The following is a 16769-nucleotide window of genomic DNA, read 5'->3' as shown; positions in this document are numbered from 1 at the left end:
GATGCAAGAATACCAAATGTGATCTTATTAACAAAATTTGTCTTGAATATCATAAAGATCTAGATCAATAAGTTTTATTCCAAATATCTAAAACACAATATGATCTTTGTATATAAATATGTATATATATATATATATATATATATATATATATATGATATGAGTCCCAAAGATCAAAAACCTAATATAATTTTTTTTTAGAAAATATCCCTCAATAATATATATAGTTATAGGCTCTATGGATATTTAATCAAGTGGTTTTGTAATATCGAAAATATCGAGTCTTTAAATGAATACACACTTGAATCAAAAATATTTAACCATTGGCAAAACTTTTCTCAAGTAGTGATCATGTCAAAACAATCTATATGTATATAAGTACACTCAAGAACTCTTTGAGAATAAGTATTAACAAACAAATCGATTTACCAAACCTCAATACCAAGTTGAATGCACAACAATTGCTAGAATGCCTTTTGAAGATCAATGTAGCCTTAGCTCAGATTTGATGTATAAACTTTGAAATCCCAAGCAAGAATTTCAGCAGTGTGTTCAATGCTCTCCCAAGTTGTGCTAAACGTTCAATATACTCAATCATATGCCAAAGGTTGGGGCACTAGGGTTTAGATGTTAATTATATAGGTAACCTTGCGCTTAGGATGAGTCCTAACCGTTGGATCAACTTGGTTAAAAAATAACTCGCGCGTTCTCTCACTAAAGATTAAATTTTTAATCTTCCCGCAGATTCAAACGACTGAGGAGTAGGGCTCAGACGATTGAAATTCCTAGAGCTTCGAAAAATTGAATTGGACACAGGGTCAGACGTTTGAATTTTGGGTTCAAACTTCTGAAGTTACGGGTTTAGACTACTGAAGTCAAGGTTCAGTCTTCTAGTGTGCTTCTGCCCATTTCTGTGTTTCTCCAATAAATCTTCAGACAACTGAACTTAATCTTTGGTCTTCTGAAGAAATTATTCAGACGACTAAGCTTAGACTTCAGTCTTCTAAAGTTGAATCTTCAAACGACTGAGCGTACACTTCAGTCTTCTGAAGTTGACACTTTAGACTTTTGGGCAGGGACTTTGGTTTTTTTAAGAGAACACTTTCTGGATTTTTCCTTCTAGTTTCAAAAATCTATTTTGCTCTCTTTCTTTACTCTTTTATAAAATATTTTCTAGGGTTTTTTAAAAATCTCTAAGTCCATAAATATCCCCTAAAGATGTTCATGAGATGCATGAGTCCTAAGGTCATTCTAGGGTATATTTTGAGCTTCGAATTAAATCATATGAAATATGTAAATACATTCAGTTCTAAATATTCATTGCCATGACGATCTTGAACTTGCCGCTTGCATCTTTATTCTTCTACTCTTTTAGTTCCATGGATTGTGTCAAGATATATATACTTTAATCTTCATGGCATTCATGACTTTCTAGCCTTCCGTGCATGCTAAATATTGTTCCTGATCACAATGTCAATGCACAGATCAAATACCAAGTGATTTGTCATTATCAAAACAAGATTGGACTCATAGAGTCAACAAACTCCCCCTTTTTGATGATGACAAATACATGATCAAAAATATAGAATGAGTTACGCCTAACAAGGCTTCCCCTCAAATAATGCATAATCAAATATGCAACATCCAATATTCAGCAAATGAATTTTTCTCATACACAATAGTTTTGCCAATTATTTTTGCTATAACATGATATTCTTTTCCCTCTTTTGACATCAACAAAAAGGTGTATAACAATACATGAGTGGACATAACCTTATATTCTTCTCCCCTTTTAAATCTTAAAGTTGTAAACTTATTCAACCATCAGATTTTAAAAAATGTACTGTGAAATGTGTCTCCCTATGTGAATTCAATTTACTTCTCCCCCTTGCTACTACAGAAAGCTGTGTTGTTGAATTTAAATTGCAATGTGAACATACACAGTGTGGAAAATTTCATGTACATGGATAAGCAAAACACAGTCACTAAAGTTCAAAGATTATGTGATGATTAACATGTGTAAGTTAATATACTCTTAGCATGATATGAGTTTAATACCAAATGTGATACCAAATGGGAACAAATGAGTCGAATTTGAAATTTTTAACCAATTGTGAATATTAAGTGACGTTGCTCCCCCTGGATTATGTCATCTAATATAATTTTAGGCAACCTCTCGACTATGCATCAGGCCTAATTCACGCCTAATTTGGATAAACCTATCCTCCGCAAGTGGTTTCGTGAATATGTTTGTCCATTGTTCATCTGTGCATACAAACTTATGTCACATCTCCTTTTTGGACATGATCACGAAGAAAATGATGTCTTATTTCTATATGTTTAGTCTGTGAATGTAATATGAGATTCTTTGAGATGTTTATTGCACTTGTATTGTCACATCTTATAGGAATTGTGTCATAATTTAATCCAAAATCCTTCAGTTGTTGCTTCATGTATAATGTTTGAGCACAATAACTTCCTGCCGCTATGTATTGTGCCTCAGCTGTGGAAAGAGCAATTGAATTCTGCTTCTTGGAGAACCAAGAGACTAACGAATGTCCCAAGAAATGACATGTACCACTCGTGCTCTTCCTATCCACTTTGCTACCAGCAAAATCAGCATCTGAATAGCTGATAATCTCAAAAGATGTATACTTAGGATACCATAACCCAAGTTCCACGGTTCCTATCAAGTATCTAAGTATTCATTTGACAGCTAACAAATGTGACTCTTTTGGTGTAGTCTAAAATCTTGCACACAAACATACGCTAAACATTATGTCAGGTTTGCTGGCAATCAAATATAGTAAGCTACCGATCATTCCACGATAGAGCTTGACATCACTGGTATACCTTGTTCATCTTTGTCTAATTTCAAAGAAGAGTTCATAGGTGTTCCTAGTATTTTTCCATCTTCCATATTAAACTTTTTGAGTAGATCTCTAATGTACCTCGAATGATTTATAAAGTTTCCATGTTTCGCTTGTTTGATCTTAAGTCCTAGGAAGAAATTTAGTTCACCCATCATGCCCATCTCAAATTCATTTTGCATAGTACTGCAAAATCATTGCACAAGTCTTTATTTGTAGCTCCAAATATGATTTCATCTACATATACTTGAACTAGGAGCAAGTCATCTTTCTTAGACTCTATGAAAAGAGTTGTGTCTATCCTCCCTCTGATAAATTCATTGTCTAGTAGAAATCTGCTTAGTCTCTCATACCAAGCTCTAGGAGCTTGCTTTAAACCGTACAAGGCTTTTGTTAGTCTATAAACGTGATCTGGATTCTTATGGCTTTCAAAGCGTGGAGGTTATTCTACATATACCTCTTCACTTATGTAGCCATTTAAAAACGTGCTTTTGACATCCATTTGATATAGCTTGAAATCCTTAAAAGCAGCATAGGCTAAAAGCATTTAAATGACTTACATTCTAACAGCAGGTGCAAAGGTTTCTTCAAAATCTATTCCTTCTTTCTAGTTATATCCCTGAGCTACTAGTCTTGCCTTATTTCTAACAACTATCCCCTGTTCATCTTTCTTGTTCTTATATATCCATTTTGTTCCAATAATTGTCTTATCCTCAGGTCTAGGAACTAATGTCCATACTTTGTTTCTCTCAAACTGGTTTAACTCTTCTTGCATGGACATTACCCACGATTCATCCTTAATTGCTTCACTCACATTCTTAGGTTCTTCTTGAGATAGAAAGGCAAAATGACTAATCATATTCCTAGGTGAGGATCATGTGGCTACTCCACGTAATGGTTCACCTATTATTTGATCAATGGGATGACTCTTTATATACTTCCATTCTCTAGGTAGTTCATTAACCTCATTTCCAATTTGATTAGTTTCAGCAGATGGTTCCTCAATTTCATTTCTCTTTTTTGAATCATTTTTAATGGACAATTTTTCAATTTCCTTATTTATCTCAATTTCATCTTCATCAGTCCTTCTAGAGAAGTGATTTGACTCATCAAATACTACATGAATGAATTCTATAACGGTTAATGTTCGTTTATTATATACTCTGTAGGCTTTACTATCTAAGGCATACCCTAGAAAGATACCTTCATTTGATTTCACATCAAACTTTCCTAAATGTTCATTGTCTCTAAGCACAAAACATTTACAGCCAAAGACATGAAAATATGATATGTTTGGTCTATGACCATTCCATAATTCATAAGGAGTCTTATTTAGAGATGGTCTAATCAAAACTCTATTTAGAACATAGCAAGCGGTATTTACTGCCTCAACCCAGAAGTACTTAGGTAGTTTATGTTCGTTAAGCATAGTTTTGGTCATTTCTTGTATAGACCTATTCTTCCTTTCAACTACACCATTCTGCTGTGGTGCTCTAGGAGCCAAAAAATTATAAGCTATTCCTAATAAATTACAGTAGTCTTCCATGCTTTGTGTTGATTTAGGTGTAATCCCAAGAGGGGGGATGAATTAGGTATTTTAAAAACGTTCAAACTTATTTACCACTTAATCCCGATTTCTATGTTTAACAAATTAAATGCAAGAGTTAGAGATTGATTTAAATTTATTTCATCAATCAATTCTTTTTACCCAATTAAGTGCGTGTGGAGTTATTCAACATACACGTGCAAACTAGATATTGATTTGCAATTAGGAAAATAAAAAGGATAAGGGAAGAGAGAATGCAAACGCGATTTTATGAGGTTCAACCAACCCGGCCTACGTCCTCGCCTTGAGCAACCAACTCAAGGATTCCACTATAATCCCTACTCCTTAAATTGGAACGGAGGTTCCCTTACATCCGCTGCTTACAAGAGGTACGACTTCCTCGTACTCCGCTGCTTCAAAGAGTTACAGCTCTCTCCTCAAACCCCGGTTCACAACCCGAACCGTGATTACAATATAATAGCAAATCTGCAAAACACTCAATATTGCTTCTAACAAAGCTAGTGAGTACAATTGAAATTCTTAATACATAATTGAAATTAGGAATAGCTTCCCAAGAGGGGAGTGAATTGGGTTCTTTAAAAAAATTTATTCCCTTTTTGATGCTTACTTGTATTAGTATGACAACAAGAAAATAAAGTAATCAACTAATAAACACACTGCAAGATACTGATACTAAAATAAACAATCCAACCAATGAAAGTAAACAATTTAAACAAACAAGCAAGAGTTTTAGAATTTTTATCAGCTGCCCTGTAGAAGTTTGCAACCTTCTTTGAATGAAATCTTTGTTTGCACTTCTCTTGTTCAAGATTTCCACAGATTAATCAACGTACTCCCCTTTTGGGTTTCCGCAAACGATTAACCAAAACGTACTTTCTAAATATCTAGAGTCTTCTTTTGATTTTAATTTCAAGCCCTACTATTTGCACTTTAGTACACACAAAAATATATTTTACAGAAATTAATAAGTAAAGAAGAAAGAAAGACACAAAGATTTTACGAGGTTTGGCTTCAACATAGCCTACGCCCTCGCCCTTGGCAAAATACCGAAGGGTTCCACTATAGCAGTTCCTTTATCAGGCGAAACAACACCGACTACAATCACTCATTTGTTAAGGCTAGAGCCCACCTTCTCCAAACAATATACCATTGTTTGGCAACGATCCAACAACCTGGAATCATCCAAAATCTACAAGAAAAACAATAAGAAGATTGTGTACAAAGAACGCTCACACAACGAGCAAGTTAGTACAATTCAAAATTATGTACTTCAAAAGATAAATATCAAGAATGAAATACACTTTTGAAGCTTAGGAATGGATTTCACCAAACTCCCTTTTCTCCAGATGAGAAATCAGTAGTATAACTTTAGGGATTGATGAACAACAATCTCAAATCACAACACTTTCAGTTTGCAAGAGATGAACAAGATGAGACTTTGAGAGCAAGAGAGCTTATGAACAATTTTCAGAAGTTGGTGTATTTTGCATTAGAAAACCATGTATTTATAGACAATCAAACTTGTTTCCTTGTTGCTAAAGTTTCCTTAGAGTGTTTCCTAAGATTTTAAAAAGTTTGGAGCCCAAGCAACGGATATTTGAAAATTTGAATTTTAAAAATTTTGTCCGTTAACAATGTTCAGATGGCTGAACACTCGAGTTCAGCATTCTGAAGTTCCTAAGCTGTTCAAAAAAAAAAATTGAACTAGACACAGGGTCAGACGACCGAATATGGGGTTCAGATGATCGAAGAGTCGAGTTCGGACGAACGAGGTCCAAATTCAGTCATATGAACTGCTACTGCCAGTTTCTGTTTCTCACTAGAAAATCTTTAGACGTCTGAACTTATTCTTCAGGCGTATGAAGTAATTTTTTAGTCATCTGAAGTTGGTACTTCAGGCATCTGATCAAAACTTTAGTCATCTGAACAGATTACTTTCTGAATTTTCTTATTTCAATAATAGAAAATGGTTTGCTCTCTTTCTTTTATTCTTTATGAAACTCATTCCAGGGTTTTTTAAATAGGTCTCTAAGTCCATATGATCCCTTAAAGAGCTTCAAAATATATTTCAATAGATATTTAAACTTTGAAGTACTCACATTGGATTTCCTAAATCCTTATATGCTAAGCTTGAGATCATCTACTTTCTTTTTGCTTTTGAAGTCCCTTGGAGGTTTACTTGAGCTAGCTTTTTCTTCCAATGCTTTGATCAATAATGATCTATTTTAAGCTTCTCTTTGGATCACTTCTTAGTTTATCTATCTTGATAGTCCACACTTGTTCCCTGTTTTCCTGAAACATCAAAACTTAAACATTCCAAGTTAAAATGTCCTTTGTTTGTTATCACCAAAACTGATTGACAAGTCTAGTCAGGCCAACAATCTCCCCCTTTTTGATGATGACAAACAAGGAGCAAAAGGACGTTCGTCGACGAGTCCCTACTTGATGACCTTTTTAAATTTTCTTTTCCCTTTCTTTTATTCCCCTTTTTTCTTTATTCATTTTTATTTTATTTTCCAGGTTCGGGTTACTACGTTCTCCCCCCTAATAAAATTCCATCCTCAAAATTCTTTAATCCATCATTTTCACAACTTAAAAGCTAACTAACCACATTCTCATAGTTCAATCATTTCTAACATGTGAACCATCGAAATCATTAAAAATTAAGCAAAACTATCACTTATGCAAACGTAAACATATTACATGTGCCCCTTCCATTGTCCCCCTTAGTCATACCAAGCATATAAACACTCGTTGGGCCGCCGTCGCCACGAGGTACTAGGTTGTTTCTCCTATTCTGATCAGGAGTGGCTGCATTGCTCGGTGGAGCATGACAATCACGAGCTATGTGGCCACATTTGCCACATCTATAGCACACTGTATTCCCACCCTGGCAATATCCTCAATGCCTCCGATTACATCTAGCACAAAGGGGGTATAATGAATTCTCCCGATAGACCCAATCAGCCCTATCTAACTTGTGACCTCCAGAATCTTAATCTCCCCTCTAGGAATCGTGTTAGACATTGGTATATGAGCTGGAAGGTAGGGTTCTCTTCTTCTATTTTGCTTCTGTCTCACTTTCCTGTACACTGGCCTCAACTGCCATGGCCTTATCCACTAGTTCAAAGAAACTCTGAGTTATCAATGCAACCACTTGGGCGTGTATCCCTTGCCTTAATCCTCTCTCAAACATTCGAGCTTTCAGTGGCTCACCTGGGACCATGTGTGGAGCGAAACGAGATAACTCCACAAACTTGGCCGCATACTGTTGTACAATCATCGACTCCTGAGTCAAATGTAGGAACTCCTTTGCTTTAGCTACCTAGGTGGCAACGAGGAAATATCGATCAAAGAACACCTCCCTAAAGTGACTCTAGGTGATGACCGTAGGTCCTAGTCGCTGCTCCTCTACCAGCTTCACCACCCTCCACCACCGCTTGGCCTCCCCAACCAGTTTAAAGGTGGCGTATTGTACCCTCTGATCTTTTGTACAGTACAGAACAATCATGAGTTCTTCCATCTCCTGAATCTAGTCCTCAGCTATGATCGGGTCTGCACCTCCTTAAAAAGCCAGCGGATTCGTCTAGGTGAACTGTTGAAAAGTGCAGCCCCTATCAGCTAGTGGTTGACCCTGCTCCCTCCAAGCTTCCTTCTTAGCCTGACATGCTATGCCACGCAACACTGTCGAGGCATCAACATCATCCTCACTGGAGGTATCCACGTGTTTATCTCCTCCGATGTCAACATCCTTTCCCCTAGAATCCATCTTGAAGATTGGATAGAAACAAAATTAGAATCTCCTCATTTATCATAATTAAAACAAGTTTGAAACAAAAAGCTACTATAGCATAGAAGTTCTAATCTACGATTCGTTCATACCATCTTACAACAAAACCATAACGTCGACACAACAAACATACTCAACCAACCTAACGTTCCAATTTATGTGCCCAAGTTCCAGTCTCTCAACTTAGAAATGAAACCATTAATGGATTTACCATAGTTTTCCAAAAATCATCATTCTTGAAAAATACAGAAGACCATCAAAGGATCTTCGCCTCCAAATTTCCAGACCACTATTCCACCTAACCTACCCACTCTTATCTTTATCCTAACTCGAACCTATACTCTGGTATTAATCATCCTTAAAGTCTGTAGAACCGTTTGGCTCTGATACCAACTTGTAACACCCCAAACCCGCCAAGTGGGGCCCGAAGGTTACGTGTTTCATTCACCTGTTTTTGATACCATAAACTACAATCATGCAGCGAAAATAAATAAACAATCTCTATTTAAATACCAAAGTTTATCTATTAATCCCAAATAAAACAACATCATCCACCTGTTTATATTACATCCCCATATTTAAAACATAAGTTACATGTAAACCATTCTTACAGTCACCCCAAAATTACCAAAAATACTACCCTGCCCAGAGCTCTAAGCTCGATCACCTGACGGAACTGAAAATATAATCATATGCTAGGGTGAGACACATATCAGAAAGGAAGAATAAATCATAATAGTGTGTGGCAGAGAGTTTAGTAAATACAAAATATAATCATTTTCTATTCATCATCAGTAAAGAAAGCATATATAGATTACACTCTCGCATGCATAATCTTTTTTTTATGATAACTCCTGAGGATAGGGAAGATTACTCGCCCATACAAGTAGCTTCCCTCTGCTCTAATATTAACACTAGGGTACTCACTTTACTCAGTAAGCCCTCGGGTTATGTATATAGGTAAAGTCTTCGAGAATAGGGAAGTTTACCCACCCATACAATTAGCTTCCCTCTACTCTAGCACCAACAGAAAATTACCAAGGCACTCGCCTTTCTCAACAAGCCCTCAGTGAAGAGTTTTACTTTACCATAGATATACATACAATTAAATTCACATACCATATATCTTATCAAAACATAAACAACGTCAATCATCCACATAGGAATTTATAGTCCACACAGGACTCACATCCACACATGAAATGTCGTCCACATAGGACTCACATCCACACAGGATATAATGTGGCCCACACAGGTACCACTTTGGCTTCCGCGACACATGGCTCACGCAAACACCACTATTCTCCAGTATCTAATCCCCATAACCTACACGTAGTATATCAATAGAACAACCTCCTCAGGCCTGCCAATGCTCTACCTCAATATATAATGACAACATAAAGAACTCCTCAGGCCTGCCAACGTTATATTATGATACACACGAATAACCATACAAATGACCCATTTACACACATCAAATTTAATCACCACACAGTACTCACAAGTAACCAGTATTCACAACCAATCTTTATTCACAAATAAACTATATTCACAACTAGCCAATATTCACAATAAAATATTATTTTCGACCAATCAAGATTCACAACAGCCAATATCTGCAACTAGTTAAATTATGAAAGTTACATTCATGCCACACTATTTTTCCCATATATAATATATATCAAAATCATTATTTTCCAAATGCCTAAACTGTTCAAAAGCTCATACCTAAATATATAAATTTGTATAGTTGAATCTAACCGGTTCAAACTCAGTAAAACCTGCTATAATTAATTCCCCTTACCTGCTCCTTGAATATTTTGCCCAAATCGAACAAGAAACGAAACCCTGTATTCCAAAAATCCCAACCTAATTAGTTTAACCCCAGGATATTTATCATTTAACATCTCCCAAGCCCTCACACTCCCACAACTTAGTTTAATATTAAAAATATCCTACTTATCCTGGTTTTGGAATGGTGCCCAAGAACTCCAAACTGAAAATCTGCTCCGCTTGAGCTGAAGAGAATCTTCCTAGGAATCTCATGGTAGTTCCTAATCGTCAATCCTGGCTTTAACGGATCCGGAATCGAAGAGAGAGTGTGAGGGAACCATAAGGTAGAGAGAGAGAGAGAGAGAGAGAGAGAGAGAGAGGCGTGAGGAGAGAGAAGCTTAAAATGAAAACAACACTATTTATAGGAAGGCTTCGTTGACGAGACACGTGGATTCATTGATGATCCCAAGAAGACGTTTATTGACGAAGTTGTAAGTTCGTTGACGAAGTTGTAAGTTCGTTGACGAAACTCAGGAATACCTAAAACCTCTCTCGGTAAATCTTCATCGACAAGACACGTATACTCATCGACGAAACCCATAAGGACGTTCATCAACGAGGAGAACTAATTCGTCGATGAGTCCCTGCCTTTTAAAATTTTCTTTTCCCTTTCTTTTATTCCCCTTTTTTCTTTATTCATTTTTATTTTATTTTCCAAGTTAGGGTTACTTAAGTAGTCACATTTAGACTTCACTAAGCTTATACTTTCATATCATATGGAAGTGCAATTTGTAATTGTATTAAGCATAACGTGGTACATATTTTCTTGTGGAGAAGCATTGAAATTGTACACAAAATTTATATTGCATATCTGTTGTATTCCATGCATAGCCTGAGGGGATATTGATCTTGCCCATAAGGATCAGTTTTTAGGGCCTTCTCCGCCCCGTAAGGAGAGTTTGTAAAGGTTGAGGTCAACCCTGGTAGTTTGACCTGGTTGTAATCAGTGCCGCTCCACCCGTTAAGTAAGCAATGGTGGAATCCTCGAGCTTGCGAGCTAGAGGCGGGGACGTAGGCAGTATTGGCCGAACCCCAATATCATATCATGTGTTGATCTCTTCCTTGCGCACTTTATTTTCCGCACTTTGAATTCACTTCATGTATGTTTAATTATTTATTGTCTTGATTGTTCTCACATACATGCATTCAATACTGTGAGTATTGGATTCCATTTACAAAGACCCTAGGTTGTGAAATACTGCTAATATCTGGTTAAACCTAGTAAGAAGTTTAAAATTTCAATTTCACCCCCCTCTTGGGAATACACCAATTCCAACATAGTTCTCTCTTTTTTACTTTCTCCTTGGTATCCGAGCAAGGTTGGGTTCCTTGTTTAAGGTTTGGGTTCTCAATTGAGTCGTATGCTCTGCACTCGCCACGTATATGGATCTTGAGCATCAAAAAGCTTTATTGATAGTAGGTTGAGTCGTATGCTTTGTACTTGCCACTTTTAGTGGATCTTGTACATCAGAAAACTCAGTCTACTATTTTTTTAGTACCTCTCGATAGCTTTTCCAGCATCTTTCCGGTGAGTTTCTTGTCAACCAGTGACTTTTTCGACGATCGGTGACTTTTTCGGCAACTTTTCGATGGTTTTTCGGTAGCTTTTCAGCTACTTTTCCTAACTTTTATGGCGAATTTCCCAATGATCGGCGACTTTCCCAACGACTTGGTTTGCTTTGCTGCATTGATACTTTTACAACCTATTTCTCTTCTTTATAATGGCTACTAAGGATGATGATATGCCTACCAAGGACAGTACATCTACCTCTTCATCTCCGAACCTTCCACGCCCTAACTTATCTCTGGCTTAGACTGCTCTTAATTAGAAGGTCGCCAGTATTCTTTTGAATGGCAACAACTTTCATGCCTGTTCATAGTCCCTTCGCTTATATCTTGGGGGTCGTGGCAAGGCTGACTAGTTGTTAGGAATGGAGTTTCGCCCTGCTAATACAAATCCGGCTTACCGATAGTGATCCATTGACAAATGTGTCATCCTGGGTTGGATATTTGCTTCTATGGAATATCGCCTCTACAGGATGTTCATGTTTCATGATACTATTCATAGACTTTGGTCTGCCTTGACTAAAATGTTCACCCACACAAGGTGTGAGGTTCGAATTTTTTAGCTTTATCGAGAGCTCCACCAGGCAAGCCAGGCTTCTTTGGGTTTATCTATAATGAACTTCTACGACTATCTCCAGTCTCTATGGGAGGAGCTAGCCCAATATGGGCCTCTTTCTGAGTTTCCTACCGAGGCAGCAGCTATTGAGGCAAAGCGCCAAGATCGTTGGCATACTTATCCATTCTTGATGGGTTTAAAACCTAAGTTCGAATCACTCTGGACTCAGATTTTGAACACATCCCTGGTGCCCTCTTTGTATGTAGCATTTGCAATAATTGATGGTGATGATCAGTGATGATGTCTTCTCCTTGGATTTACTTCTTCTAGTGTGCCGGAGCAGGCTACCTTTGCAGCCCCTACTGGTGCTTGGTCTGTTGACAGCAAGACTCGATTCTACCAGCACTGCCAATGGAATAATCACACCATTGAGCACTGCTTCATTCTCCACCTAGAGTTGCAAGAGCGTTACTCCAAATAAGCCTCTCATGGTCGTATTCGTGGTTGTGGCAAAGGTCGAGGACCTTCTAACATTGGAGCTGTTGTAGAATCTCTTCCTACACCTCCGGCTTCTCTTACTCCTACATATGCTGCTGCTCCAGATTTATCTCAGCTCCAAGCTCAACATACATAGCTTCAATCTCATATTAGCCTCCTTGCCTCTGCTGCACTGACCGCATCCTCCTCTACAGCCACCTTTGCTACAGGTAACCCTACTGCCCTTTTAAGTAAGTCTGCCACACCCAATGGCACACCCATTTGGATACTAAACTCAGAGGCAAACAACCATTTGACTGGTGAGGCATCTCTCATTACATCCCATGTCCCTTCGTTGGTTTGTAATGTTCACAGTGCCAATAGTACCTCTCGTTCCATTCATACCCAAGGCACTGCCTATTTATCCTCGACTCTATCTTTATTTCCTATTTATTATGTTCCACAATTTTCCTATAACTTGTTATCTGTTAACCAAATTGTCAAACAATATAACTGTGTTGTGGTTTTCTTACCCAACTCTTGTTACTTGTAGGACCTGAGTTCGAGGAAGATTTTTGGCATGGCTTTGAAAGGGACGTGCTCTACTACTTTGGTGATTTGCCTTCCTGTTCTGCATCCTTTTTTGGCTTTCAGGCATCTATTTTGCCTTCTGATGTTTCTGCTATTTTCTCTTTAAAAGCCTTGGAATTGTGGCATACCCGCTTGGGACATGTAAATTTTAAATATTTGTGTTGGTTGTTTCCAAAATTTAATAAAGCTTGCAAGAATTTAAATTTTCAGTGTGCTACTTGCGAATTATCTAAGCATGTTTGTTCATCTTATCCATCCTGTATGCACCATTCTCTTATAGCTTTTGATATTGTTTATAGTGATGTCTGGGGTCCCTCCCCTATCTCCTCACTCACTCAGCATCGATATTATATCACCTTTATTGACAATTACTCCCGTTGTACCTGAGTCTACCTCATGAAAAATAAATCTGAAGTTTTCACTCATTTTCAGGCTTTCCTGTGAATGATTAATACTCAATACAATACCACGGTTTGTATCTTGAGGTCTGACAATGGCCATGAGTACCTCAGTAATGAGTTTCGTGCTGAGTTGTGTCAATAGGGTATTCTCCAATAGTTAACATGTCCATTGTCCATTGTCTTCTTCAAGGAATGCACGTGCCCAAGTCTTATTAGCCTCACGCCATTCTCACTATAGCCTATCTTCTCAATCGTATCCTGAATCGTGCATTACAGAATTCTGCTCAACTTCATCTTCTCCATCCTGATAGGTCCCTTTTCTCCCTTCTTCCTAGAGTGTTTGGATGCACCTGCTTTATTCATGACCAGAGTCCTTCTCAGACCAAGCTTGATGTTAAAGCCATCCAGTGCATTTTTCTAGGGTATTCCTCCGCTATTATAATCTTGTTGGTCGGTACACTTATCACTCTCTCGATGTCACGTTCCATGAGTCTACCCCATTATACATTGACTCCTCTCCTTCCATATCTCCGCCAATGCCATCTCCACTTCCTTGACCTGAGCCTATCTTTCTCCCATCTGTACCAGTGCCCTCTTCTTCGGTGTCATCTTCATCTTCTAAGCCTCCTACCTCTGTCCCCACTAGGCAAGACCATATCTCTCTCATTCCACAAATTTACACTCGCTGACCAGGCCCTTCAGAGCCTCTACCAGCATCTTCACCGAGCTTAGGTATGTCTCTTATAGTCCCTAATCCCCTACTCCCTCCTCACAGTATCCTTCTCGAACCCATTGAGCTCCTGATAGACTTTCTTTAACCTATTCTACTCACCACCCTTTCTCCTAGTATCTTTATTATCAGGATATTTCCTTAAGTTATCAAGCCTTTTTTGGGACAGGTTGATGCTATTATCATACCTCGCTCAGTTCATGAGGCCCTCTAGGACCCCAAATGGATTGCCATCATGCGTACTGAGATGGAAGCTCTACATCAGCAACATACTTGGGATCTTGTTCCCCTTCCTTCCGGTGCATGCACCGTGGGCTGTAAATGGGTGTTCACAGTTAATCACCTTGCAGGTGGTACTGTTGACAAGTATAAATCCCACTTGGTGGCTAAGGGTTTTACGCAGATTCCAGGTCAGGATTTTCATGCTACATTTGCTCTTGTGGCGAAGCTTACTATTGTTCGCCTCCTAATCTCTTTGGAGGCTTCGTTCACTTGGCATTTATATCAAATTGATGTCAAGAATGCCTTCTTGAATGGTGATCTTACTGATACTATTTACACGTATCTCCCTCTTGGTTTTTCTACTCATGGAGAGTATTCTGGCAAGGTTTGTAAATTGCGCAAGTCCTTATATGGGCTTAAGCAATCACCTCGTGCATGGTTTAAAAGATTCAATGATGTGGTTCTCTCTATAGGATTTATTCAGTTCCAGTCAGACCACACTTGCTTTATTAGGCACCTCTCCCATGGTCCTTGCACCATTGTCTCTGTCTATGTGGATGATATTATTTTTACAAGTAATGACTTGTCTAGAATTGCTTAGATTAGAAAGGACTTGGAAGACACCTTTGACATCAAGGATCTGGGACCCCTTAAGTATTTTTTTGGGCATTGAGATAGCACACTCCCGCAAGGGCATTTCCCTCTCTTAGCAGAAATAGCCCTAGACCTCCTTATGGACACTAGTATGTTGGGATGTCGGCCTGCTTCTACGCCCTTGGATCTAAATATGTCCCACTCTGAAAAGTCTGGTGATCTATTGACAAACCCTTCGGTGTATCAAAGACTTGTTGGTCGCCTCATCTATTTGACCAACACGCAGCCTAATTTGGCCTATGCAGTGAGCCTAGTAAGTCAGTTCATGCATTCTCCTCGGACTTCACATCTTGATGTCGTCTACCACATCTTACGGTATGTGAAGACCTCACCTAGACTGGGATTGTTCTATTCATCTGGAATACAACTAGGTCTTTTTGTGTTTACTGATGCTGACCATACTGGGTCCAAGATTGACAGACGATCTACCCCAGGTATTTGTACTTTCAAGGTGATCATCTTGTTTTTTGGAAGAGTAAAATGCAGGTAGTGGTTTCACGTTCTTCTGTTGAGGTTGAGTATCGGGCTATGGCACAAGGTACCTGTGAGATCCTATGGCTACGCTCTCTGCTATTTGAGATTGGCTTTCCTATGACAAACTCTTCTTTGTTGTTTTGTGACAATAAGTCTGGTATCTCTCTCTGTCTCTCTCTCTCTCTCTCTCTCTCTCTCTCTCTTCTAATTCAGTTTTGCATGAGAGGACCAAGCATATTGAGGTGGATATTCACTTCATCAGGGAAAAAGTTCGTTCTGAGATTATCTCTCCCCACTTTATCTCCTCCAAAGGCCAAGTTGTTGATGTCTTCACCAAGTCTGTTGGCCCAGGTTTATTATAGCCTGCTATCTTCAAGCTTTGACTTGTCAACATCTTCGTTTTAGCTTGAGGGGGAGTATTAAACATAGTGTATAGTTTTAGTCCCACATTGGAATGTTAGGATAACCTCACTCTCTTGTATAGCTATATATATACATCTCAAAGTTGTAAGCAAAACACACCAAGTGATATTCACTTTCTCTTATATAGTTATTTCTCTTTTGCTTTCTTCTCAAAGTTTTATTACTTTATGACAAGTCCCAATAAGATTCAAAAGTGGGACAATGACATCCTCTTTGGATCTCGTAGAAAAAAGGGAAAAAAACATTCGGGCACATTAATCAATATTAGCAAGAAATATGAGTAACAACATCCTAACACTAGATCTGAAAGTGGAACAATGACATCCTTTGGAGAACACTAAGGTAAGAATAGTCTCCGCAATGACAGAATTATTAAAATTTTGGTAAATTAAGTAGAGTCTTGTGATTGATTAAATTTAAAAGTTGATTTTGGGCTAATCAAATATGGTTCATTAGGATAGATGTATGGGAGGAATTAATAACTTCCCCTAACATAAATGTACTCTAGAATCCTACTTTGGTTATGCAAATCCAAACTACATGTTTCTTTGGCCTAAATTTAGCTTAGATGCCAAAATATATGTGGGAATTAGGTGAACTAACTACATTTAGGAA

The sequence above is a fragment of the Malania oleifera genome, chromosome 2, assembly GCF_029873635.1.
Source record: "Malania oleifera isolate guangnan ecotype guangnan chromosome 2, ASM2987363v1, whole genome shotgun sequence".
NCBI lineage: Eukaryota > Viridiplantae > Streptophyta > Magnoliopsida > Santalales > Ximeniaceae > Malania > Malania oleifera.
The sequence above is the reverse complement of the archived record's forward strand: the minus strand, read 5'-3'. Positions refer to the sequence as shown.